This window comes from Filicampus tigris, chromosome 3 (assembly GCF_054856515.1).
Source record: "Filicampus tigris isolate MCC_2025a chromosome 3, RoL_Ftig_1.0, whole genome shotgun sequence".
In the NCBI taxonomy this organism is placed as follows: domain Eukaryota; kingdom Metazoa; phylum Chordata; class Actinopteri; order Syngnathiformes; family Syngnathidae; genus Filicampus; species Filicampus tigris.
In genome coordinates, this window is record NC_141219.1 from 4,550,678 (window position 1) to 4,576,656 (window position 25,979).

At 42.2% G+C, this 25,979-nt stretch overlaps 1 protein-coding gene across 1 annotated transcript in view; it reads right to left on the reverse strand.

The window, feature by feature from the left end:
• The window catches only part of chst8 (carbohydrate (N-acetylgalactosamine 4-0) sulfotransferase 8), a 189,502-nt gene extending 173,664 nt beyond the window's left edge, over window positions 1-15,838 (reverse strand). The window contains exon 1 of the mRNA XM_086026890.1: window positions 15,585-15,838. The gene's annotated coding sequence lies outside the window, so the exon portion shown is untranslated. The remainder of the gene's footprint in view (window positions 1-15,584) is intronic.
• Between the last annotated feature and the right edge of the window lie 10,141 nt (window positions 15,839-25,979).

Sequence of the window (25,979 nt, forward strand, 5' to 3'; positions counted from 1 at the left end):
ACTAGGGTTAGGGTTTCAAACTAGGGTTTCCAACTAGGGTTTCAAACTAGGGTTAGGGTTTCAAACGGGTTTTCAACTAGGGTTAGGGTTTCAAACTAGGGTTAGGGTTTCAAACTAGGGTTAGGGTTTCAAATTAGGGTTTTAAACTACGGTTAGGGTTTCAAACTAGGGGTTTCAATTAGGGTTAGGGTTTCAAACTAGGGTTTCAAACTAGGGTTAGGGTTTCAAACTAGGGTTTTCAACTAGGGTTAGGGTTTCAAACTAGGGTTTTCGACTAGGGTTAGGGTTTCAAACTAGGGTTTTCAACTCGGGTTAGGGTTTCAAATTAGGGTTAGGGTTTCAAATTAGGGTTTGAAACTAGGGTTAGGGTTTCAAACTAGGGTTAAGGTTTCAAACTAGGGTTTTCAACTAGGGTTAGGGTTTCAAACTAGGGTTAGGGTTTCAAACTAGGGTTTCCAACTAGGGTTAGGGTTTCCAACTAGGGATAGGTTTTCAAACTGGGGTTAGGATTTCAAACTAGGGTTTTCAACTAGGGTTAGGGTTTCAAACTAGGGTTAGGGTTTCAAACTAGGGTTAGGGTTTCCAAGTAGGGTTTGAAACTAGGGTTAGGGTTTCAAACTAGTGTTAGGGTTTCAAACTAGGGTTAGGGTTTCAAACTAGGGTTTCCAACTAGGGTTAGGGTTTCCAACTAGGGTTAGGGTTTCCAACTAGGGTTAGGGTTTCAAACTAGGGTTTTCAACTAGGGTTAGGGTTTTAAACTAGGGTTTCAAACTAGGGTTAGGGTTTCAAACTAAGGTTTTAAACTACGGTTAGGGTTTCAAACTAGGGGTTTCAACTAGGGTTAGGGTTTCATAGTAGGGTTTCAAACTAGGGTTAGGGTTTCAAACTAGGGTTTTCAACTAGGGTTAGGGTTTCAAACTAGGGTTAGGGTTTCAAACTAGGGTTTCCAACTAGGGTTAGGGTTTCAAACTAGGGTTAGGGTTTCAAACTAGGGTTAGGGTTTCAAACTAGGGTTTTCAACTAGGGTTAGGGTTTCAAACTAGGGTTTCCAACTAGGGTTAAGGTTTCAAACTAGGGTTAGGGTTTCAAACTAGAGTTTCCAACTAGGGTTAGGGTTTCAAACTAGGGTTTTCAACTAGGGTTAAGGTTTCAAACTAGGGTTTTCAACTAGGGTTAGGGTTTCAAACTAGGGTTAGGGTTTCAAACTAGGGTAAGGGTTTCAAACTAGGGTTTCCAACTAGGGTTAAGGTTTCAAACTAGGGTTAGGGTTTCAAACTAGGGTTAGGGTTTCAAACTAGGGTTTCAAACTAGGGTTAGGGTTTCAAACTAGGGTTTCCAACTAGGGTTAGGGTTTCAAACTAGGGTTTCAAACTAGGGTTAGGGTTTCAAACTAGGGTTTCCAACTAGGGTTAAGGTTTCAAACTAGGGTTAGGTTTTCAAACTAGGGTTAGGGTTTCAAACTAGGGTTTCAAACTAGGGTTAGGGTTTCAAACTAGGGTTTCCAACTAGGGTTAGGGTTTCAAACTAGGGTTTCCAACTAGGGTTAGGGTTTCAAACTAGGGTTTCCAACTAGGGTTTCAAACTAGGGTTAGGGTTTCAAACTAGGGTTTCCAACTAGGGTTAGGGTTTCAAACTAGGGTTTCCAACTAGGGTTTCAAACTAGGGTTAGGGTTTCAAACGGGTTTTCAACTAGGGTTAGGGTTTCAAACTAGGGTTAGGGTTTCAAACTAGGGTTAGGGTTTCAAATTAGGGTTTTAAACTATGGTTAGGGTTTCAAACTAGGGGTTTCAATTAGGGTTAGGGTTTCAAACTAGGGTTTCAAACTAGGGTTAGGGTTTCAAACTAGGGTTTTCAACTAGGGTTAGGGTTTCAAACTAGGGTTTTCGACTAGGGTTAGGGTTTCAAACTAGGGTTTTCAACTCGGGTTAGGGTTTCAAATTAGGGTTAGGGTTTCAAATTAGGGTTTGAAACTAGGGTTAGGGTTTCAAACTAGGGTTAAGGTTTCAAACTAGGGTTTTCAACTAGGGTTAGGGTTTCAAACTAGGGTTAGGGTTTCAAACTAGGGTTTCCAACTAGGGTTAGGGTTTCCAACTAGGGTTAGGTTTTCAAACTGGGGTTAGGGTTTCAAACTAGGGTTAGGGTTTCCAAGTAGGGTTTGAAACTAGGGTTAGGGTTTCAAACTAGTGTTAGGGTTTCAAACTAGGGTTAGGGTTTCAAACTAGGGTTTCCAACTAGGGTTAGGGTTTCCAACTAGGGTTAGGGTTTCCAACTAGGGTTAGGGTTTCAAACTAGGGTTTTCAACTAGGGTTAGGGTTTTAAACTAGGGTTTCCAACTAGGGTTAGGGTTTCAAACTAGGGTTAGGGTTTCAAACTAGGGTTTTAAACTACGGTTAGGGTTTCAAACTAGGGGTTTCAACTAGGGTTAGGGTTTCATAGTAGGGTTTCAAACTAGGGTTAGGGTTTCAAACTAGGGTTTTCAACTAGGGTTAGGGTTTCAAACTAGGGTTTTCGACTAGGGTTAGGGTTTCAAACTAGGGTTTTCAACTAGGGTTAGGGTTTCAAATTAGGGTTAGCGTTTCCAAGTAGAGTTTGAAACTAGGGTTAGGGTTTCAAACTAGGGTTTCCAACTAGGGTTAGGGTTTCAAACTGGGGTTTTCAACTAGGGTTAGGGTTTTAAACTTGGTTTTCCAACTAGGGTTAGGGTTTCAAACTAGGGTTAGGGTTTCAAACTAGGGTTTTCAACTAGGGTTAGGGTTTCAAACTAGGGTTAGGGTTTCAAACTAGGGTTTCCAACTAGGGTTAGGGTTTCAAACTAGGGTTAGGGTTTCAAACTAGGGTTAGGGTTTCAAACTAGGGTTTTCAACCAGGGTTAGGGTTTCAAACTAGGGTTAGGGTTTCAAACTAGGGTTAGGGTTTCAAACTAGGATTTCCAACTAGGGTTAGGGTTTCAAACTAGGGTTTTCAACTAGGGCTAGGGTTTCAAATTAGGGTTAGGGTTTCCAAGTAGGGTTTTAAACTAGGGTTTGGTTTTCAAATTAGGGTTTGAAACTAGGGTTAGGGTTTCCAAGGTAGGGTTTTAAACTAGGATTACGGTTTCAAACTAGGGTTTTCAACTAGGGTTAGGGTTTCCAAGGTAGGGTTTTAAACTAGGGTTATAAACTAGGATTAGGGTTTCAAACTGGGGTTTTCAACTAGGGTTAGGGTTTCAAACTAGGGTTAGGGTTTCAAATTAGGGTTTTCAACAAGGGTTAGGGTTTCGAACTAGGGTTTTCAACTAGGGTTAGGGTTTCAAACTAGGGTTTCAAACTAGGGTTAGGGTTTCAAACTAGGGTTTCCAACTAGGGTTAGGGTTTCAAACTAGGGTTAGGGTTTCAAACTAGGGTTTTCAACTAGGGTTAGGGTTTGAAACTAGGGTTTCCAACTAGGGTTAGGGTTTCAAACTAGGGTTAGGGTTTCCAAGTAGGGTTTTAAACTTGGGTTAGGGTTTCAAACTAGGGCTTTAAACTAGGGTTAGGGTTTCAAACTAGGGTTTTCAACTAGGGTTAGGGTTTCAAACTAGGGTTAGGGTTTCAAACTAGGGTTTCAAACTAGGGTTTTAAACTAGGGTTTTCAACTAGGGTTTTCAACTAGGGTTTTCAACTAGGGTTTTCAACTAGGGTTTTCAACTAGGGTTAGGGTTTCAAACTAGGGTTTTCAACTAGGGTTAGGGTTTCAAACTAGGGTTTCCAACTAGGGTTAGGGTTTCAAACTAGGGTTTCCAACTAGGGTTTGGGTTTCAAACTTGGGTTAGGGTTTCAAACTAGGGTTAGGGTTTCCAAGTAGGGTTTGAAACTAGGGTTAGGATTTCAAACTAGGGTTTCCAACTAGGGTTAGGGTTTCAAACTAGGGTTAGGGTTTCAAACTAGGTTTTCCAACTAGGGTTAGGGTTTCAAACTAGGGTTTCCAACTAGGGTTAGGGTTTCAAACTAGGGTTAGGGTTTCAAACTAGGGTTTCAAACTAGGGTTAGGGTTTCAAATCAGGGTTAGTGTTTCCAAGTAGGGTTTGAAACTAGGGTTAGGTTTCAAACTAGGGTTTCCAACTAGGGTTAGGGTTTCAAACTAGGGTTAGGGTTTCAAACTAGGGTTTCCAACTAGGGTTAGGGTTTCAAATTAGGGTTAGTGTTTCCAAGTAGGGTTTGAAACTAGGGTTAGGGTTTCAAACTAGGGTTTCCAACTAGGGTTAGGGTTTCAAACTAGGGTTAGGGTTTCAAACTAGTGTTTTCAACTAGGGTTAGGGTTTCAAACCGGGGTTTGAAACCAGGGTTAGGGTTTCCAAGTGGGGTTTTAAACGAGGGTTAGGGTTTCATAGTAGGGTTTAAACTAGGTTTAGGGTTACAAAATGGGGTTTTAAATTTGAGTTAGTGTTTCAAAATCGGGTTTAAACTAGGGTTAGTGTTTTAAACTAGGGTTTGAAACTAGGGTTGGGGTTTGAAACTAGGGTTCGGGTTTCAAAGTAGGGTTTGAAACTAGGGTTACGGTGTCAGAGTTTTAAACTAGGGTTTAGAGAAACTCTCTTACCTTGCTGACAATTTTGGCTGTCACTTCAGCCTTTCTCTGAGCTGTCACTGCTTCCTCATGACATGTCTAAAACGGGGTGGCATGGCTCAGTGGTATAGTGGTCGTTTCCCAACCCGGAGTTTGCGGGTTCCCCGGCCATGGTGACCATGTCGAAGTATCCTTGAGCAAGAGACTGAACCCCCAGTTGCTCCTGATGCTTCATCATCAGTAGGTAGATGAGGTACAGCGTAGAGTGCTTTGAGTACCCAAGGTAAAAAAGCGCTATATAAGTGACAGCCCATAAAAGCAGCTGACTGGGTCCGGAAACCTTCAAAACGAGGCTGCCGGGGTGGAGGGTTGGAGCGCAGCCTTGATGGAGTTGGCGAGCCCCATATTGAAGGTTTCCCGACCCGGCCAGCTGCTTTTAGAGACGTCGCCAGGAAGCAGTGACAGTTCCGATGAAGGCTGAAGTGACAGCCGAAATTCAGCAAGGTAAGAGAGTTTCCCTTCACTGGAGAAAAAAAAAAAAAAAAAGGCCACTGTCCGAAAAAAAGGAACCTTAAACCTACATATTGATGATTGTCCTATGACGCTCCAAGTCGATCACCACAAAAACGGAATATCGACTGAATGGCTAACGACCGCCTACATTTGTTTGGACGAATATATCAAGGACAACGAAAACAGCTCATGAGAGTTGAATTTAAGAGATAATTGAGACATTTGCCAAAAGGTTTTCATGATAACCCGAATCACTTAGATGAATAAACATAGCATTATAGTGCCAAAAAAAAACAAACAAAAAAACGGTGCTTTTAGGCACTCTGTGAGTTCTTTTGTGTCAGTTAGCCACTTGATACGCTTTTAGTGGCACCAGATATTAAAATGAACAAGAAAATGAAGACAACAGTGGTCTCAATTTGTTCCATGGCTCTATGCACAAATCTGGCAAGCCCACATCAAGCCCTTCAGTCTGAGCTATGCACAGATGGGAAGTAGCGAAGTACAAATACTTGAGTAGTTTTTTCCAGTACTTTGTAATTCACGGAGCATTTATTCTTTAGAATACTTTTTATCCGTGAACACAAGTATCTGTACTTTTTACTTGAGACGTTTTCAAAACAGGGTTTTGTTTTCCATGATGCATGACTGCTCAGGGCTCAGGTAACGACCTATGACGGCTGACCTGTTTTCAGAATCTGAGCCGTGATTGGTCGTTAGCTGAGCCCTGAGCAGTTGTGGTGTCATTTTTAGTCGACAGAAGTGACAAAATGGCCGCCCCCCGAGATGGCTAAAAAAAATGGTGGATTTTGCTGCTTTAAGTTTTTCTATGTTGTATTTGCATGTTTTCCTTGATTTTCTCCTGTCAGTTTTGTGACTTGTGATTGGTATTGGGTGTACCCCACAAGTCGCATTTTGGTCATCTACAGCCCCGTTCACACTGTCTGTCAAAGGTATATTTTTTCCGTTGCGGGAGGGGGTTTGAAGGTCAAGCAGTAAAGGAACAAGCGATTTGCGAGGAAGGCGATGTGATGAAAAGAGTTAATTATTCATGTATGCACATGCGTGGCTGGGTATGTGGAATCTAAATTAAGCAGCAAAATGCACTCGTTTTTAGCTATCTCCGGGGGCGGCCATTTTGTCTTCTATCGGCTGAAAATGACATCACAACTACTCACAGCGACCAATCGCGGCTGACCTGTTTTCTGAATCCGAGCCGTGATTGGTCGTTATCTGACCCTGAGCAGTTGTGATGTCATTTTCAGTCGGGAGAAGACAAAATGGCCGCCCCCAGGGATGGCTAAAAATGAGTGGATTAACACTTATTCCACAGATGCAAGATTTATCGGGATGCCCTGTTTCGACAAGTGGGCTCGCATAGAACATATTCCTGAAAAAAAATGTTTGCGTTGACTTCCCCCTTTAAGCTTGTTGGAGGTGATTATACTCAGGACGTTGAAAAGGTTACTCATAGAGGACAACCTGTCCGACCATGCAAACCTTTTTCACTCTGCAGATGGCATCGGAAATAAAGTGGCATGTCAGACTTGCTTTGGGCGTGTTTGTCACAGCTGGTTGTGCCGCAGCTTCCGACACAAACCCCAAACTGCATTACGAGGCCTAGAGGGTCCGGGGGGCTGCGCTAAAAGCATCGCTGGCCACTCAATCCCGCTCCTTCGCACCCCCACCCCACCCACCACTGTCTCAGAGTGTTATTTCAGCTCTTTCTAAATGTACACTGGGAGCGCCAAGCTGCACCGCCGACCCGGTCCAAATGAAGCCATTGCATCTTTTCAACGTCTCCCCACGGAGAGACGTCGCTGCAAAAAAAACAACAACAACGCACCAGTAGCCCAATTCGCAGCCTCTCCAAGCTTTTTCCAGTGCTGGCAAATTGCATTAAGTGCCTCAGTACTACTTGTGCACCCGTGTCTTCGGCTGAAAAACATGGCACACATCCTCGGGAAATAGCAGCGATAGCCCTCGATGGCTGCTCTCAGGATGCGGCCAGCCACGCCCATTCAAGTGCCTCTTTGGTCTCGGGGGGGGGGGGCGGAAGGCTACATACTCTGTGGATTAAACAAAGCTCGCTGCAGTATGAAGATTTATTCATGCACTGAATGGATGCTGTGTTATGACCGCAGCAACCTTATAGCTGACAAACCGAGAAGGCAAATTGGTATGACTCCACACACATAAAAAAAATAAATAAATAAAAATAATAAAGTAAATATGATCACATTAACATTGGCCATACAGATTCTCGACGTACGGCATACATGTTTGAAAGGGCGTTTCCACCTGTACAAATTACGCCGAAAGCGTACAACTGCACAGGCATGCACAAAGGGATTATTTTTTTTTATTTATTTTGGGGGGGTTAATTCCACTAACAACCACTAGGTGGCTGCAAAAATAATGTCAAAACATTGTGTAAATTTGAAATGCGAAAACAGGAAGTGTCACTTGGGGGAAAAAAAAAAACACCTGCAGATATAATGAAGTGCTGTACAAAAACGATGAAATTTATTCCATGCACGATATGTTTTCGAACAATATATTTGATCGTGTGTAAAAGTAGTGTTACATTTGAGTGATGTTCAATCAAATTTGGAGGATTTAACAATATTCAGTTGTACGTATTACATTGTTGCTGTTATTGTTGAGTGAAACCTATATGCAATTATTCAATAAAAGTTTGCAGTACTATTACCAAGACATAACCATCCGTCTGCATTGTAAACGCGGTATGGCCAATTCGAATTCTAGATCAAAACATCAACTATAATTTCAGACTGCAGTTCAAAGTCTCTTCGCGCCATCTTGCTTTCTTCATCATAACACCAGAGCGTCTCACCTAGAACATCGTTTGGCGAGCCGCCTCGCCAGCAGTTTGCAGGCAATTAAGAGAATAACGGCTCCGAGCTTTCCAGCGGCTGCCGTATCAGCCGCATCAGCGGTGACGCCGAGGGAGAAACAAGACGCTTACTGCGTGAGAAACATTGCATCCCGGCAGGCCGGCCTCCATAACTACCGCCGCGTTCCGGCGGGATAAACCGGCGCGTCGCTAATTAGTCCGATACTGTACTGAGGAGTCTTTAAAGTGGCTGCGTGAACACTACCAGCCGCAATAAAGCGCTGTTGCTTTGGATTGCGATCAGCCCATTTGCTCGACGGAGGAAGAACACTTACATTTCGTTTTTCCTAACTAAAGGAAAGGGATGATTTTGGAGGTGCAAGGGTTTCACCTGACGGCACGCTGTAAAAAAAAAAAAAAAAACTTTTTGGGGGGCTAAAACAATCATTTAAAGTGTAACCACTTTAAAATAGAAAATCATTTATGGCAACAATGTTAGTTAGCACAACAAAGCAAGTAAGTTGTTTGCTCCAAAACAATTAGCTAAGCTTTTTTTTTTTTTTTTTTTTTTTAACTATAAAGTAAGTTGGATGGCCAGTACATGGCACAGCAGTTCCGTAAAAATGTATTCCTTTGTTGATGAAATGCAGGAAAGTCAAACAGAAACAGAAAAACTTCATATATTTGTTGAATTGCCCATTTTAAGATTATATCGGAGTTTGTTGCCTTGATATTTTTAGTTCAGCCAACTTTATTTTATTTTTTTTTTTTTGAAAGGGAAGGAAACCTAAACATTTTTTTCCAGAATATTTTCTGTGCAGTGCCACTAGTTGAGACAAGGCATTCTGATTAATGTTGCATTTGTGGAATAAGAGTTAATCCACCCGTTTTTAGCCATCTCCGGGGGCGGCCATTTTGTCACTTCTGTCGACTGAAAATGACATCACAACTGCTCAGGTAACGACCAATCACAGCTGACCTGATTTCTGAAGCTGAGCTATGAGACACTGTGATGTCATTTTCAATCGACAGAAGTGAGAAAATGGCCGCCCAGAATGCCTTTTTTCAACTAGTGGGCCTGCATAGAACAGATTCTTGAAAAAAAACAAAAAAACGTTTCGGTTGACTTCCGCTTTAACAGCAGCAGCGATATGCAAATTGTGAGATGAATGAAGACCAAATGTAATTTGAAACCATTTTGTCAAATTCACATTGCGTTTTGACATAATTCAGCCCCCATGCAGAGATTCCACACCCACGACTCGGAAGCTAGGCTGGGTGAAGATCACTTCTTTTCGAGTGACTGCCGGCCATACGGAAGCCAGATTACTTCCGTAGCCAAAAGCGAACCCATTCCATAGATTGCCCCATTTAAGCGACTATCATGTTGCGGCAAAGTCATCCGGAGTCAGTCGTCGAGGCATCCGAGAGAGAAGCCCAACGGATGCCTGTGACGCGTCCTTCTCGCGGCGACACGGCAGCTGGTCCGCGAGGGCTCGGTGGCATCATGTCAAGGCAGATCACGACGTGACGAATGGAGGGGCGGGCGGCTCCCGCTAACCCCCCCACCCCACTGGCTGCGAGTGGTCCCACCTGACTAATTCGCTCGACCTTGGACGGCGTGGCAGCGAGCAACTCCTCCGCTACCGCTGCTGCTCATTTCAGCAGCTTGTGTTTGCTTTTGCTGACATGCTCAGCAGCGTTTTAAAGAGAACGGACCCATTTTGGGTTGTTTTTAAAAGAGCTTGTCATTGAGCGAAAATGCAAAAAATAAAAAAAATAAAAGCCCTTCAACGCTTTTCTTCCTCTTTACCGCCCTGACGACCAACCGAGAGGCTCCGGACACACTGTGCAGCTTCTTCCCTTCAGACCGCCATGTTAATTAGCTGGACGTTAACAGCTGCCTCAGACATATGGCACATTACGATTAAATACTCATATGCCACTTTGGTTCACACTTGGACGCGAAAATGCCAAAACGAACGTCTTCTTTGTGAATACTGACGAAGCCAACATGCCGCCAATAGTTCACTGATGAGCTCCTGGGCTCTTCGGGACTCGCTGTCACTTAGCAACGACAAGCGCATGCGTTTATTTTGGTACTTGCTTCTGTTGTTTGCATTATTTACAGGCTTTTTTAAATAATGGAATTTACATATTAAAGACTCCAGAGGGAATCTGTGTTGGCGGTAGGAAAATGGGATCTTGGGACTGTTTGAAAAAATAAAAAATAAATAAAAAAAGAAGAAGAACAGCATGCATGATGTAAAGGCAAATAAAGACTACCTGATGGCTCTCAAAATTCAACCACATGTGCATCAAGGGTTACTTTATTCCTCGATCCACGTTCTTACAAGTGATTGGCTAGCATGCAATCATTGGATAGTCACGTCAATATAACAACGGTACTGATTTCCACAAGGCGTAGACTCCGCACAAAGTCAAGGCTGTCAAAAAGGAAGCGGGGCTACAAAAGTCGCAATTAGATGTGGCCAAACTTTGCGTGGAAAGAACTAGTATTTTCTCTTTCGAGAGACTTCTTAAAGCAGCACTGTGCAAGAAAATCGATCTTAATAAAAAGTTTTCACAACTCTTTTGATGAAACATTGATTTATAAGTACAGTAGTTGAATGGGACTTCATGCCCTGGGGGGGGGGGGGGGGGGGGGGGGGGTCTGTATCGTTTATATCGGCACAAAGCAACTTTGAGGAGGATGGGAGTAACCCTGGCACACCAAAAAATACAAATGTCCTGAATTTCCTTAAGGCATACTCAGGTCCTCTTTTCGCACTAAGGATGGCTCAGGATTTCACGACACTACGCACTGGCACGCATGGGAAATGTGGTTGATTTTCGTCAAAACACTACCGCTTTTGTCCATATGGCGCCGCCATAATCAACAGAAACTGACATGACCCATTGTTGCTTTAATCCATTTTAACTAATTAAAATTAAATAATGTAAAATAGTTATTATAGGTAAATGTTTAAGTCATGCTCTTGATGTTTGTTGATAATTTTGTGGAAAAAAATCAGATCAAATTCACTAGATTATTATTCATTTTCACACCATTTAATTTCAGGGTTACTTATCACAATTGAGGTAGTGAAAATGCAGAGCCCGTTAAATTGGGAATTGTTTAATGAAATGATTTGAATCACTTAAAAAAAAGGATTATTTATCTCCTTTAATTACCCTTCATTTCATGAAGAGACAGGGAAATGCTTAAATAACTGAATTCGTATTGCCATTATAGTAATATTTGAATTATCTAACAGTATTATTTTCATAGTATTTGAATCATTTGTACGGTTTTATTTAGTAAAAAGGCAATAAAGGCTAAATTATAAGGGAAGCAAATGAATTGTTTTCATTTCATTGTGTTGTGAGCAGCTAGTGTCTGTGTGAGGCTAGCTCGCACATAGTTTTAAAGCTAGCATCACAGCCTAAAAAGGCATCATCCGTCTTCGACTTCAAGATGAAGCGACCCACAAATGTTTTGCTAAAGGTTATCTGAAGCGTGACTCTGGGTCCATTTGGATGTTTGCGTGTTCCCATTTGTCATTCCAGTTCACCTCTTTGGCATTTTCATGTCCTCCCCCCCCCCCCCACCCCACCCCCGCCCCCCAGAGTGCTTGTTTATCTTCTTTTTATCTCGTTGATAAGGAGGCGGTGGCCACAGATGAGTGCACTTGAAGATGAAAAAAAATCTTCAAGAGTGTACGCAGATAAACATTTGTCAAAAAATACAGTCTACTTTCATTATTTTACTGTAACGGAAATTCACCCGGATAGGTGGCAGATTCATACAATATACAGTAAATCGATAAGAGATAAGACAGATAGCTGTAGAGATGGCTAAGATGGATAGTATTTACGAGAGGGAAAATTCACTTGTAACCAAAACAAAAACAGTACAGATGTGAGTGCACCAAACTGAAAAGGAGAGAGGTGATGTCATTCTTTTAAAAAAATTATGTTGAAAGATGGAAAATTATATGCATGTATTCATTCTTTGGTATGAGCTTAAATTGAATATTCATGTAGGTATTTTAATTTCATCTCATTTTATATTTTGTATGTATTACTCTTGGACAACAGAGTCTTACTAGTCATTATTTTGATTGGTTTAGATCATATCCATCCATTCTCCTTTTTCCTCACCAGCCATCGCATAGCACATTAATGACAAAAAAAAAATAAAATAAAATTTAAAAAAAAAAAAAACATTCACACTCACATTCGCACCAACAGCCAAGTTAGAAACTTCAAGTTTCAAGACCAGATTTTGATGTTTGACCCCGCGACCTCTCAACTGTGAGGCGACTGCGCCAACTTAATGAAATATTAAACTCAAGAGACTATTAGCGTTTAGATGCAGGATACCTTCTAAGTACGTGTTTTCGGAAAGAATAACTGCTTGTGTGTTTTTAAGGACATTGTGTATGAGAAGCTCTTGAATTGATTGCAACATGAGGCGAAAAAAAAAAACACTCTCACCTGATTAACTTCTGGTTGGTGGAAAGCCGCTCAGACAGAGAATAAGAGAGCTGTGTGCCTGACTATCAGCAGCGACGGGGGTAAGCGGCTCTGCGCAAATGAAAATAAACGTATTGTTTGTGGGGGGGGGGGGGGGGGGAAGTAGGTCACACTGCGGATAAACTTGACTGTATATTCTGGCACTTCTAGCAAATACTTGCCGACCCTTTTGTAGGTCAATTTATTATTAAGTTACGTGGGACACTTATAAAGGGACTGAGACGGCCATGAGAGAAGTTTGATTCTGATGAGCCATTTCTACAATTTTCAGGGCTTCTTTAACACGCCTTCCTTAGGGGTGCCAATAATTACGGAGGACACTACATATATATATATATATATATATATATATATATATTCACGCAAAAAAAATGGCCGCACAAAGACCTGCCATGCCGCTGCAGCTGTGGCGCGTTTTGTCACCGCCGGTCAAATTGGAAATTTGTTTATGCGAGTGACAGCTCCTGATTGACAGCGGCACAACGGGCTGTCAAAGCCTCTTTTACATGACAACAGCAAATTAACATGAATGCCAGTTGCCATTATTATCTCTATGGATATAAAGTAGCTATGCGTACATACTTCTACATAGGAATATTAATCATAAACCAAAAAGTGCACATTTTTCTGCTTCAAGGTAATCAATGTACTTCTTATTGTCTGTGACATAACACAATTGTGTTCAATTTATGTTGGTGGATAACGCGATGCAATTGCCCACATGATTATATAAATCCTTCAAATATCAATATGCAAACAAATCCCCGAAAGTGGAAGTTAATCCAAACATATTTTTTTCAAAGAATATGTTCTATGCAAGCCCACTAGTTGAGGCATTCTGATAAATATTTGCATTTGTGGAATGAGAGTTAATCCACTCGTTTTTAGCCATCTCCGGGGGCAGCCATTTTGTCACTTCTGTCGACTGAAAATGACATCACAACTACTCAGGGCTTAGGTAACGGCGGACCTGTTTTCTGAAGCTGAGCAGTGATTGGTCGTTACCTGAGCAGTTGTGATGTCATTTTCAGTCGACGGAAATGACAAAATGGCCGCCCCCTGAGATAGCTAATAACGGGTGCATTTTGCTGCTCAACTCATATTCCACAAACGCAATATCAATCCGAATGCCCCGTTTCAACTAGTGGGCCTGCTGGCAACATATTCTTGAAAAAAATATGCTTGGGTTGATTTCCGCTTTAATCTATTTGCAAGGGCAAACTCACGCAGGCATTTGTGAGCCATAGGACCACAGTCACTTTTCTAGCTTTCATTCCTTTTTAACACCCCCGACTGCCAGAGGCGGCACTCCAAGCGCTGGATGCCGTGTGACTGCAAGGTCATGAGGCCACAGACCACAAGGGAGACCCACTTCAAGAAGGACAGTGCCGGCGTAAAATTCCATCAAGTGGACGGGCGGCCGCCGTATCCACAAATGTCGGCGCCGCTGTCCAAGAGACAGCAACACAAGTGGTGACAAAGGAGGTTTAAAGGCCGATGCTTGAATGAAACTTGACCTTGCCCTGGCAGACATATGCCTGTCTAATAACCGCAACAACGCATCGGGCAAAGCGTTGCTTCGAAGGGAAAAACCCTGACCCTTGCGAGGGCCTTCATAATGCACAAAACGACCATCCGTTTTGTGGCCTTTTCCAATGAAGCCAATAGACTTCATCTGGGGATGGTTAGCATGCCGTTTGCTAGGGCTGCTCGATTATGAAAAAAAATATGAATCACTATCATTTTGGTAGTAATTGAAATCACGATTATTCAAATGATCATTTTTATTTTTTGGGTGCAAAACAAGTTTCAATGTAAAAAAATATAACAAATGCATTTCTTTGGAACACTAATTATGTACGTTTCTTTTGGACCAAACAAAATTTATAAAAATGAATTATTATAAAACTTAAAAAAAAAAAAAAAATTTTTAAAAAAAGGTGCAAATGAATAAACTCAAGTATAATTTCTTTCTGTAAACAAATATAGTCCGTTGTATGTATATTAATAATCGCTTTTTTACGATAATGCCAATTTGGTAATCGCGGAGTGTAATAATCGTAATTATAATTGAATTGCACTACCCTACTGTTTGCTTGTGACTAGAAAAGGTATGTGGTGGTTCAAAATATTGTAGTGTAAATCTAAAACTACAATGAAGCGAAAAAAAAAAAATCCTCGTAGCTGAACAAACATCCTGAAACAAACATTGAGTTGATCGTGAACCCTGGGAAATCACGATGATAACTAGACTGTAAATGAAATACGATTTTAATCTGGAATTTAGTTGATCCAAAGTTAAACACACACACGACTGTAAAGCCAGATTAACACAGGGAAGGGTATTACGGCACACAAACACGCACACACCTCCCATAGTGGTGCGCACAGATTAAATCAAGTCTATTGGCCTATTTTTGTCTTCTTGGAGAAGTCGAGCTAAACCCCCGTGTAATATCTTCAACCCAAAGAGAAATAATATGACACGTAAACCGTCATCTAATTGTGTTGGCGCGGTGACAGGAGATGGAGGGGAAAAAAAATACATTTGGAGAGATGGCTAATTGAACGTCAGCTTTGATGTTTCAAGCGTCGGAAAGTCGAATTTCACGCTGCTAATTTTCATGCGCCGCCGTCACGCTGCCACGCTCGCTTTGCGCGCTGTTAAACGGTTTTCATTAAAAGTTGTTTTAGGGGGACGAAAACAGGTGGTGGTCATCTACGCACATTTTTCTTCATTGGCAACTGGTGAAACTTAAACTAAAACAGTGAGCGACTAAAACACGTTCTCAAACGCGAGGCCCATAAATATGAATTTAAAGACTAAGTAAATAAGGCCGATCAAGATCAAAAACCCCTCCAGTTTTGTGGAATTAAATCAATTCTGCAAGGGAGGGTGGGTCAAAATATCCTCTCAGATGTGAAAGACTCATTGCCAGAAATAGAAAAACACCTGACCCAACTAGTTCACACAGAGCAAGGTAGCTTTGAATAGTCACCCCCCCCCCACACCCTTAATAAATAAAATCACTATTCAAATACAGCATTTTGTGTTTACTTTGCCTGATATTTACATTTGTTTGATGAGCGTCAACAATAAATTGGGCGAAACAACGCAACAAAAATACAAACTGGAGAACAGGGCAATTACTTTTTCACACGGCGAGAAGGCCCGAAGTTCTTTCGAAGTCGTCCGTATTCCTGCTATTTCCGGAAAGTCCTGGGAAGTTTCACCACTCTTCAAAGTTTTCTCCGTTTGTGGATAATGGCTCTCACCGTGGTTCACTGGAGGCCTTAAAGCAACACAAACGGCTTTGTAACATTTTCCAGACTGATAGACGTCGATGACTTTATTTCCTATGTGTTGTTGAACTTGTTTGGATGGCGGCATTTTGTTGCGGCTTGATTGAGATCTTTGACCAACATTTTGCCAGACAGTCCCTACTTAGCTGATTTCTTGATTGAACAGGTGTGGAGATAATCAGGCTTGGGTGTGGTCAGTGAAAATGAACTCTGCTTTCCCCAAAATGTAGGAAGCAGTTTTAAAAAACATATATATATCGCTCAATAAATACATTAAATGAAATAGATTTGACCAAAGCGATCTGTTTTGTGTAGGCCGCTCACATTTGTATCATTACCGCCAGCACAAGCAAATCAAAGAACATCAAGAGACGATAAACACAACAACACTGTGAATTTAGCTGACATGGAGCAGGTTGGCAAGTCAACAAGCAAGCACTTTTGAATCATCTTTAAGTGGAGTACAACAACGTCCGTAGAGCAAATCAAAGGGAGAGTTAATGGAACTCTTCGAGCCTCAGCGGCGCTCGGAATGAAATGAAAATGATTTGCTTCACTGCCGGAAATTTTCATTGAGTCCAGCCCCGCATTGGATTCCTCAGCTAAAAAGATCCGGGAAAAAAAAATAAATAAATAAACTGCAGCAATTACAAGTTGGTTTGCCTTTCCATTTTTTTTTATTTTTTTTTTTCTTATGCTATTTGTCAGCTAGGCCTGAAGGATTCAATTAAGTAAATGCTATAATGTTAAATGACATTAGTTCCTGCAGCACTATTACAGCGACTTAGGAGAGCATTTTTTTATTTAGCTTTTTTTTTCACACCCGTGGAGGAAAAAAAAAAAACAAGGCTGATGCACCCGGGGAAAACACTCAATCCATTTACTAACTGAGTGTAATGTGGAATTCCATACATCCAAATAATAGACTAATCGTCGGGGAAAGGACTGTTGATTAATCAGTTCTAGAATCAAAATGGAATGCACGACTTGGCTGTAACCTGCAGAGGTGTGTTGATTCAGTTTGCCATATAAGAACTACCGGTACATTGTTTTTAGAATATATAATGTAAATTTAAATATTCTAACACCAATGCCAATGAAGTTGCTACGTTGTGTGAAACGTTAATAAAAACAGATCACAATGATTTGCCGCATCCTTTTCAACATATATTTAATTGAATACACTACAAAGACTACATATTTAATGTTCACAATAATAAACTTTGGGTTTTTTTTTGTTTTTTTTGGTAAATATTCACTCATTTTTAATTTGATGCCTGCAACACATTCCAAAAAAGCTGGAACGGCGGCATATTTTCCAATCACCTTTCCTTAAAGTGGAAGTCAACCCAAACATATTTTTTTCAAGAATATGTTCTATGCAAGCCCACTTGTTGAAACAAGGCATTCTGATAAATATTGCCTTTGTGGAATAAGAGTTAATCCACCCGTTTTTAGCCATCTCTGGGGGCGGCCATTTTGTCAATTCTGTCGACTTTAAATGACATCACAACTGCTCAGGGTTTAGGTTACGACCAATCACGGCTGACCTGTTTTCCCAAGCTGAGCTGTGATTGGTCGTTACGTGAGCCCTGAGTAGTTGTGATGTCATATTCAGTCCACAGAAGTGACAAAATGGCCGCTCCATGAGATGGCTATAAAGGGGCGGATTTTTGCTGCTTAACTCATACTCACTCACAAACGCAATATTTATCAGAATGCCGTGTTTCAACTAATGGGCCTGCTGGGATCATATTCTTGAAAAACAAAAAATGTTTTGGTTGATTTCCACGTTAACACTTGGAATTGAGGACACTAATTGTTGACATTTTGTAGGTACTATTTTACCTCAATCTTGCTTTATGTATAACTTGAGTTGCTCAACACTTCAGTGTCCCTGTTATTTTTGCGCGCTTTATAAAACGCCGCACATTTTCAACGGGAGACATGTCTGGACTGCTGGCAAGCCATTCTAGTACTCGCAATCTTTTACTTCACGGCCACGTTGTTCCGACACGTGCAGAATGTAACTTGGCATTGTCAGGCTGAAATAAGCAGGAACGTCCCTGAAAAAGAAGCCCCTGAAAAAGTCACTTTTTTCTCCTTCATCTTTAAACAGTCATATTTCACTTGTTTTATTGAAACGCAATAATTGTGGGGAAAGGGTCCGTTTTTTTTGGAGTCAAAAACACTTTCGCCGCTCCCCTCTAATGGCCTCCGTGCTCGCTCGGCTGCCCTCGGTATCAGACGCGGACCTTTCATTACCCGGCGGGAAGCCGCTTCATTACGGCCACCTCCACCTCGGCTTATTACCAAAGAATGGCCAACGAGGAGTTGAACGCCTCGATGGGTCTGATGATGTCACATTTCACAAATGAGCTGGGATGCTAGTCAGGCACATCCTAGCTCCTGATTCATACTCTCCAGCGGCGGCGGGGGGAATCAAATTAAATAAAAAAGAAACTTGAGAAACAGTTCATGCAGTTTAATTTGGAGTTTTGGAGGTGGCGAGTGGGCGGAAAAGGAATCAGCCAGACAGGGAGGGAGGGGGTGACATCATTTCTGCTCACCTCGCCCTCTTGTCACCACGGGTTACCGCTGCTGTTATTGCTATTTTGGTAAAAGCATTAATAATCCCCGGTGTGTGTTGCTTGGTGAGTCATGAGAAGCGGAAGAATCAGAGGCGAGGCTAAAGATAGAGCGAGAGGAGAGCGTCTCGCTAACAAGATAACGTACCTGACATGTTCAAAGTGAAGCGTCCAACTAAAGGAGGCGACTCCAAAGTTTTGCCGATTGACTGATGCGCTGACATTAACGGCAAACATTTGCAAAAGGCCGCTTGTCGCGTCGTCTCATTAGGCTCAGCGTGATGGCCATACGACAGATATCTAATCGCTGTTTGTGGGTTTTGTTTTGTTTTTTTCTGGGTGACATTATGTCTCCTGTTGTGCTCATTCAGCTTCGGTAAGGTCCACTTACCGCATTTTTCCTTCAGAGAGAGCAGGAAAAAGGTTTTTGGAGGTAGGGGCATTATCTGGATAAAGTAGTTCTATTTTTTCACAAATTCCAATACTGTTTAAAGCGTAGCAACATTTTGGAGAGTGAGGAAAATGAGCTTTTTTTTTTTTGTAGAAAAAAAGCGAATCAATCAATAAATAAATATGTCAAGCGGAGCTGTGACTTTTAAACGAATTTTTTTTTTTTTTTGGCTTATGTGACACTGCGAAGTATATAACAACTGCAAGATTGAAAATAAGGTTTGGTGGCAAAACAATTTAATTTACGGATAGACTAAAATACCATGACTCAACGCAATACTCGAGTGGAATGTCAGTGGCTTTTTTTATATGTCGTTCGCCATTCATTACAGGTGCCATCGCGTCATCCGCTTGGGAGTCAAGTGCGCCGGCCGCTAAGCTAAAAGCCCGAAACACAAATTCAGGCCGGCGCCTTCAAAAGAAGCTGCCGGAAAGAGTAACATAGAGTGATTGTGACACACACTTTCTCCTACCTACTGTGTCACATAATCTATTTATACCATGCACAGGGTATACATACTCTAAAATTGTCCACCTTCCAACGTGTTTCCATTGCGTTATTTCATAATCAATGTGACAAAGCCGAGAGTCACCTACTAAACGTCTAAACTATAACTCTGTTATGCAATGATGCCATCTACTGGCATCTGATCGTCATTATAGTTATGTGCAAGCCTGAATTTCACCGACAAGCTAAGTCGGTGTTTTTCAAACTGTGTGCCGCGAGATATTGTCAGGTGTGCCGTGGGAAATTATCTCATTTGTGTGCCTGTGCGGTCTAGCGCCTGGCAGCGTAATCATGGCTTTACTACATTGTAGTACTCTTCCATACCAGCAGGCGGCAGCGGCAGGTAGCCAATTGTCTTTGTTTAGAGACAGGCGAATTAGTGACGCATGTTTATCCAAACAGGCCCATGTTTAACACTGAGTAAGTATCAGTATGAAACATTATGAATTACTTTTTTCTTTGTGTTTGTTTAATTCCTATTCTAGACGTTATAATATAATGTCATTCTTCAATGTTAAGAAATGCTTATATAAACAAAATAATACTTATCTTGTTAAAATAAGCTTTTTTTGGTCACAATTTCAGATGCTGGTGTGCCGCAGGATTTTTTTTCAATGAAATAAATGTGCCTTGAGTCAAAAAAAGTTTGAAAAACACTGATCTAAGTGAACCGGTGTCAACCTGTTGAAAATGTACTTAAATAAATTTGTCGGTGGCAGTAAACGATTAGATTCCAGTTTACAAATGTAAGCGTCATTGACTGTGAATGTGTTAATTAGGAATGAAAACTTTTAAAAATCAGGCTGGATTATTATTTGGATTTCAAAATACACTTTCACATGTTTTTTTCCCACATTCCCAGTGCATCTAAAATTTCACAGAGTAATTAAGTGCTGCTTATCACAAGTTAATGGTGTTAGCTAATGCTAATGCAGTATTAGCTAGAAAACCTGCTGCAGCTCTGCTTACCATTTGGCTTTGTGACGTTTGAGAGTCAGCATCTAGACAGCAAATGAGTTGCACTCTTGTGTTTGTGGAAACAGGCAAATATTAAAAAGTACACATCTTGGTTATTCAATTTCACACTTCATGGGTTCGTGGGTGGGTGTGCTCTCCAGAAACCAGATTCCGGACACCAGCCGGGCCACCTCGTTCCTGTAGTCTGTCTCTTCTCCTCTCCACCGGTGATGACTGTCATGTCATCAGCAAACCTGATGATGTTTGGTGTCATCCTGGCAGGAGATGCAGTCAGGGGTGGAGAGGGCTGAGCACACAGCCTTGGGGGGTCCCAGTGCTCAAATGGAATCGATGTTTACCTTACGCACTGCAAAATAGAACAGCTACGTGTCATTTCTGCTTGGTCAGCCTACCAGTGAAAACGGAGAGTTAATTTAAGACGACATGCTGTGGCTAAATGTGCCTTATGTTATTTAAGTTCATTTATTATTGTTTTAGAGTGATATTGTGGGCCAATGTTTTATTTACCTCATTTATATTTTTTTTCTATTTGACAATCATTGCTTTGATTAAAAAAAATGTGATTATTTGGACGACAACTTTTAACTCTTACTCCCTACCTACCTCTGAACATACGTACTGTAGACTTTAATGTCTCGTTTTTGTATGCAGTATACGGTGTCGTTAAGTCAAAATAGCGCAAACGTTAGTTATGATTTCTGCTCGGAGGCCCCCGGGCCTGAGTGGTTTGAAGGCGTACCCGCGCTTTAATGGGAGCACTCAATGTGACAGAGTTGACAAGGCCGCGGCATGCCGATGGAGGTTGCATCCCGCTCTTCGTCGCGCGCTGCCTACGACAAAATGCCTCCCTGCCGACTCCCTCGTAAATCTGACAAGAGGCTAACATTTGACTGTTGACCTTTGCTCCTTTGCGGGCTACAACTAACATGCGCACGCGCGCACTTACAGGCGTACGCACGTACGCACACTCGCAGAAGATTAAGTCGTTGTCTCACTTGCGCAACTCAATAAAGGTGCCGTCAGGGATGTTATATGTGACATCTTGGCTGCGGCGCCCTTCACCATTGTTTCCATGGTGCCCGGAAGGAAGGAAGGACGGATGGATGGAATAAACAATGGGGGAAAAGGGATTAAGATGGGCGGATGGAAGGAAAGAAGGAACAAAGAAAAGAAGGAAGGAGGGAAAAGGATGGACAGGTGGAAACACGGACGGTACGGAAGGCAAGAAACCATGATCGACACCCTAACTACAAGCCCCTAGAAACCATAACTTGAAAGCCTAACCCCTCTTTGAAACTGAATTGGGCCTAAAACCCCATTTTGAAACCTTAAGACTGGCTTGGAAAGCCACATCTGAAACCTTACACCTTCTTTCAAAGCGGAAATCAACCCAAACATATTTTTTTCAAGAATATGTTCTATGCAAGCCCACTAGTTGAAACACAGCATTCTGATTAAAATGGTGTTTGTGGAATAAGAGTTAATCCACTCGTTTTTAACCATCTCAGGGGGCGGCCATTTTGTCACTTCTGTTGACTGAAGACGACGTCACAACTGCTCAAGGCTCAAATAACGACCAATCACAGTTGACCTCCTGTTTTCTAAAGCTGAGCCGTGATTGGTCGTTACCTGAGCCTCATAGGAGGCATATGATAACATAAATGTCACAGCATGAAGGAGAGGAGGAAAGCGCTAAATGTCCGGCAAGGGCAAAGCATCCTCCTTACCTGCGACACGTCAGGGTCATCCTGCTCTGCTATGTTCTATGCAGGCAAACAAAGCATTATGATTAATATGAAATATGAATTAAGCAGCAGAATCCACCCGTTTTGAGCCATCTCAGGGAGCGGCCATTTTGTCAATTTTGTCAACTGAAAATGACATCACGGTTGCTCGGGGCTCAGGTAACGACCAATCACGGCTGAGCTGTTTTCTGAAGCTGAGCCGCGATCGGTCGTTAGCTAAGCCCTGAGCAACTTCGATGTCATCTTCAGTCAACGGAAGTGACAAAATGGAGATGGCTAAAAGTGGGTGCATTTTGCTGCTTAACTCATATTTCATATTCATCAGAATGCCGTGTTTCGACTAGTGGGCCTGCATATTCTTAAAAAAAAACAAAAACAAAACATCTTTGGGTTGATTGATTCACTATGGCTTCTACCTAATGTTGCGGCCGGTGAGTCTCAGCCCCATGTCTGGCCTGACTGACCTCCTTCCACGGACGGTCACATGCGCCAGCATGTGTACAGAGCTTGACGCACGGGCAAAGCTCCCGAGATCCGATCGCTCTTGAAGCCACCTGAGGGCCGATGACCGCAAAAAAAAAGAACAGTCACGTCGCCGGCAGACTCGTCGAGATATGATTACATGGGAGGTTGGACCGCCACGTGCTAATTAGAAAACAGACAGGATGTGGCAGGGAAGTAGCGGCGGCGCAGCGAGAGAAGGTCGCTCTCAAGGATGATATGTGACACGAGGGGACGTGCGGCCGCTGACCCGACGCTCGCGTCGTGCGCGCACCTTCTAATGTGGCGCACCTGCTCGTCGGCCTAGCAAGGACGCACGCTTTACTTAGTTCGTCGCTCTCTCTCTCTCTCTCGGTCTGTTTGGCAGTCGGTCAAGCAGTTGGTTAGTAGTTCGTTCATTAATTAGTCAGTCAGCCAGTTGGTTTGTTGGGTTCGTCGGCCAATGCCTTATAGTCAATCGATTGCCGGACACTCAGTGAGCAAGTCTGTTAGCCGGTTGCTAGTCAGTTACGTAGGTTGATAACAATCTGTAAACAAAATGTTCAAAATGGACAGCACATATCCAAGTCAAATCAGACTTAATTCAGCCGAATTATACCACAATTCTACTCGAGTACTCTTTCACCCCATCAAGCTATTTGGCACGATTTTTCGCTGCCAGCGCAGGATCTCCATTCATTTTGTGTGACACGAAGCATGCTCAGGTGGGATCTCACCTCTCTACCAGTGACAAGGGGAGAGGCAAATTGCAGCCGCTGTGAATCAACAATCTAACTGGTAAGCTGCACGTGGGGAGGATGGGAGGCGCCCGTGTGGAGGCTCGGTTTCATCCACGGGGAACTCGTATTAGAGAACGTTTGGCGATTGCGTGAGTGATTTTGAGAACACACGCATCAACACGCGGGATGTCTCCGCAGTCAGCAATGATAGCAGATGTAATTACTCCGAAAGTAATTATCGCTGTCTTTGAGACCAAGGCTGCCTGCCTGCTTGATGCGTCTGAATCCAATTTGTGTGCTTATGAAACACGACGGGCTCAGTAAGGAGTGATCTGAAGAATATTCTTGAGGTGTTGCACCGTCATCGGCATATGACCCGTGGGTCGCTATTTACTCGTATCAATTCAGCTTTCCTAGCCAATGACATTCTTCTTTCTCCTGATGTGATGCTACAGTTCCTCATATCCATGTGAGCCTTGACTCAGTCTGTCGGCAGGTCAGCCAGTCAATGAGGCAGTTGTTTTAGTTAGTTAGTCGGGCAGTACGTCGATTTGTGGGCCCGTCTGTCTGTCGGTCAGTCCGACATCTTGCTAGTCAATCGGGTAGCCAGGTAGTCAGTCTGTCTGTTAGTGAACGAGAGAGTAAATGAGTGAGTGAGATTTGAAGTCAGTCAATCAGTCAGTCATTGACAATAGTTAGTCGGTTAGTTAGTTAGCCACAGTATATGGTCTGTCAGTCAGTCAGCTACTTTGTTCATTTATCGGTTGGTGAATTGGTCTGTCTGTCTTTCTGTCTTTCTGCCCGTCCAACTGTCTGCCTGTTAATTAGTCAGTCGGTCACTCAGTTTGTTTGTTGATCGGTCAACCAGTACGCCAGTCAGCTAGTTAGTCATTTTCTCTGTCTCCTGTAAGACTATTAAAGTCACTCCCAAAAAATGCTCGGCCGAGCTTCTTATTCAGTTGCATTTCTCAGCCCCGCGTAAGCGATCATTCTCACAGCATCGAGGAAAATGAATGAAATGGGGAAAGAATAAAAGAAGATTTTTGGGAGCGTCTCCATTCTCACTGCGGCACACAAAAAGGAAGCGGAGAATATTTGTAGGAAGCTAACAAAGAGTTCTTATGTAACAGTGAAGAAAGCCAGTTCAGGAATAGGAAAAAGCTTAATTAGATTACTTCTCTTTCAGGTCTCATTAGAGCCTGTGAATGCCTGCTTTCATTTCACCTGTCCTTTTTATGTTTTTTTTTTTTTTCTTGCTTCCTCTGCAAATGTAAACAAGTGAGTTCACATCACGTTCTCCCAGGGGCTCTCGCATCAAAACAAGAGAAACAAGAGCTTTGCACTTTGTACTTTTTATTTTTCCTTTTTTACTTTCGAATCGGCGAGAGGGCTCTCTCTCTCTCTCTCTCTCTCTCGCACTCCCTCGCGATAAGCGGAGGTGCGCCATGCTGATTCACAAATACTAACCACTGTTACTAATATTTTGACAATGTCACCTTTAAAGGGCGGAATTTGGATGCCATTCGATGTGTGCAGGTGTACCTAATGTTGTGGGTTACTTGTTCACGTATGTATTACATTATATTGGCTTGCTTTAGGGGGAAAACAACAGAGTTCTTTGGTTGTCATGACAACAATAACCAGCTCCTGTTTTTGAACAGCCGGCTGACAATATGCCTTTGTTTAAAAAAAAAAAAAAAAAAAAAAAAAAAGTTACATTATGCTATCGTTTCTTATATAATGCTGTTTGGATAAACTTTGTCACACTATGAGGGAGGTGATACTATCACGTAATCGTATACTGAATGTGGGAAAGAAATATAGCAATGTATCTATCATTTTCTATGAACAACATAGAAACATATGCATTGGATATAGAGTACAGTGTCAATTTACATCAGGGCTTGATGTGCAAGACGACTGCTTTCATAAAAAAATCGTAAATGGGTTTTGGAGTATTGTTGCACGTTGTTGACATAAGTCTTAACTTTTACCCGCTACGTGTGCTGTTAATGAACTGCTGCACGCCCTGAGAGGGGAAACAAGCGGAAAATAAATCCGCTTGAATTTATTAGCGCATCCAAACCAGTTTGTGATGTCTTAATGAGCCGAGCGTGGCAGATTGGGCCTTCAGCTCTTCAACCTTGCTCTGGCATTGAGAAACATTGTTATTTCGTATCCACGCCGTGGCTTTGCTTTTGAGACTCATCCCCTACGAAGCCTTTGAGGGGCTCCAAGCAACATCAAATGCAAGGTCAGATCACACTGAGAAATAGAAAACGCATTACCAGAGACATAATATGCATTTTTTTTTCACAATGTAAAGAAACCCTGAGAGGCGATAAACACATTTTCTCAGGTGGATGCAACAATTCTTATACTATTGCGCATGGGCGGGGACAGAATGTAGCTAATGGGCGGGCCTGGAGAAGTCAGGGTGGGTTTGAATATTTCTCTCACCGAGCACAATCCTCCTGTCCCGACAAATCGTACATTCGAATAAAATGACAAACTGAAAAATCTGAAGTTCAGATCTTCCTTAGACACAATCGTGCCATTCTTAATATTCAATAAAATGAAAAACAACAAAACGCAAATTAAAAAATAATCTAAAGTAGAAGTCAACCCAAACATATTTTTTTCAAGAATATGATCTATGTAAGCCCACTAGTCGAAACAAGGCATTATGATAAATATTGCGTTTGTGGAATAAGAGTTAATCCACTTGTTTTTATCCACCTCAGGGGGCGGCCA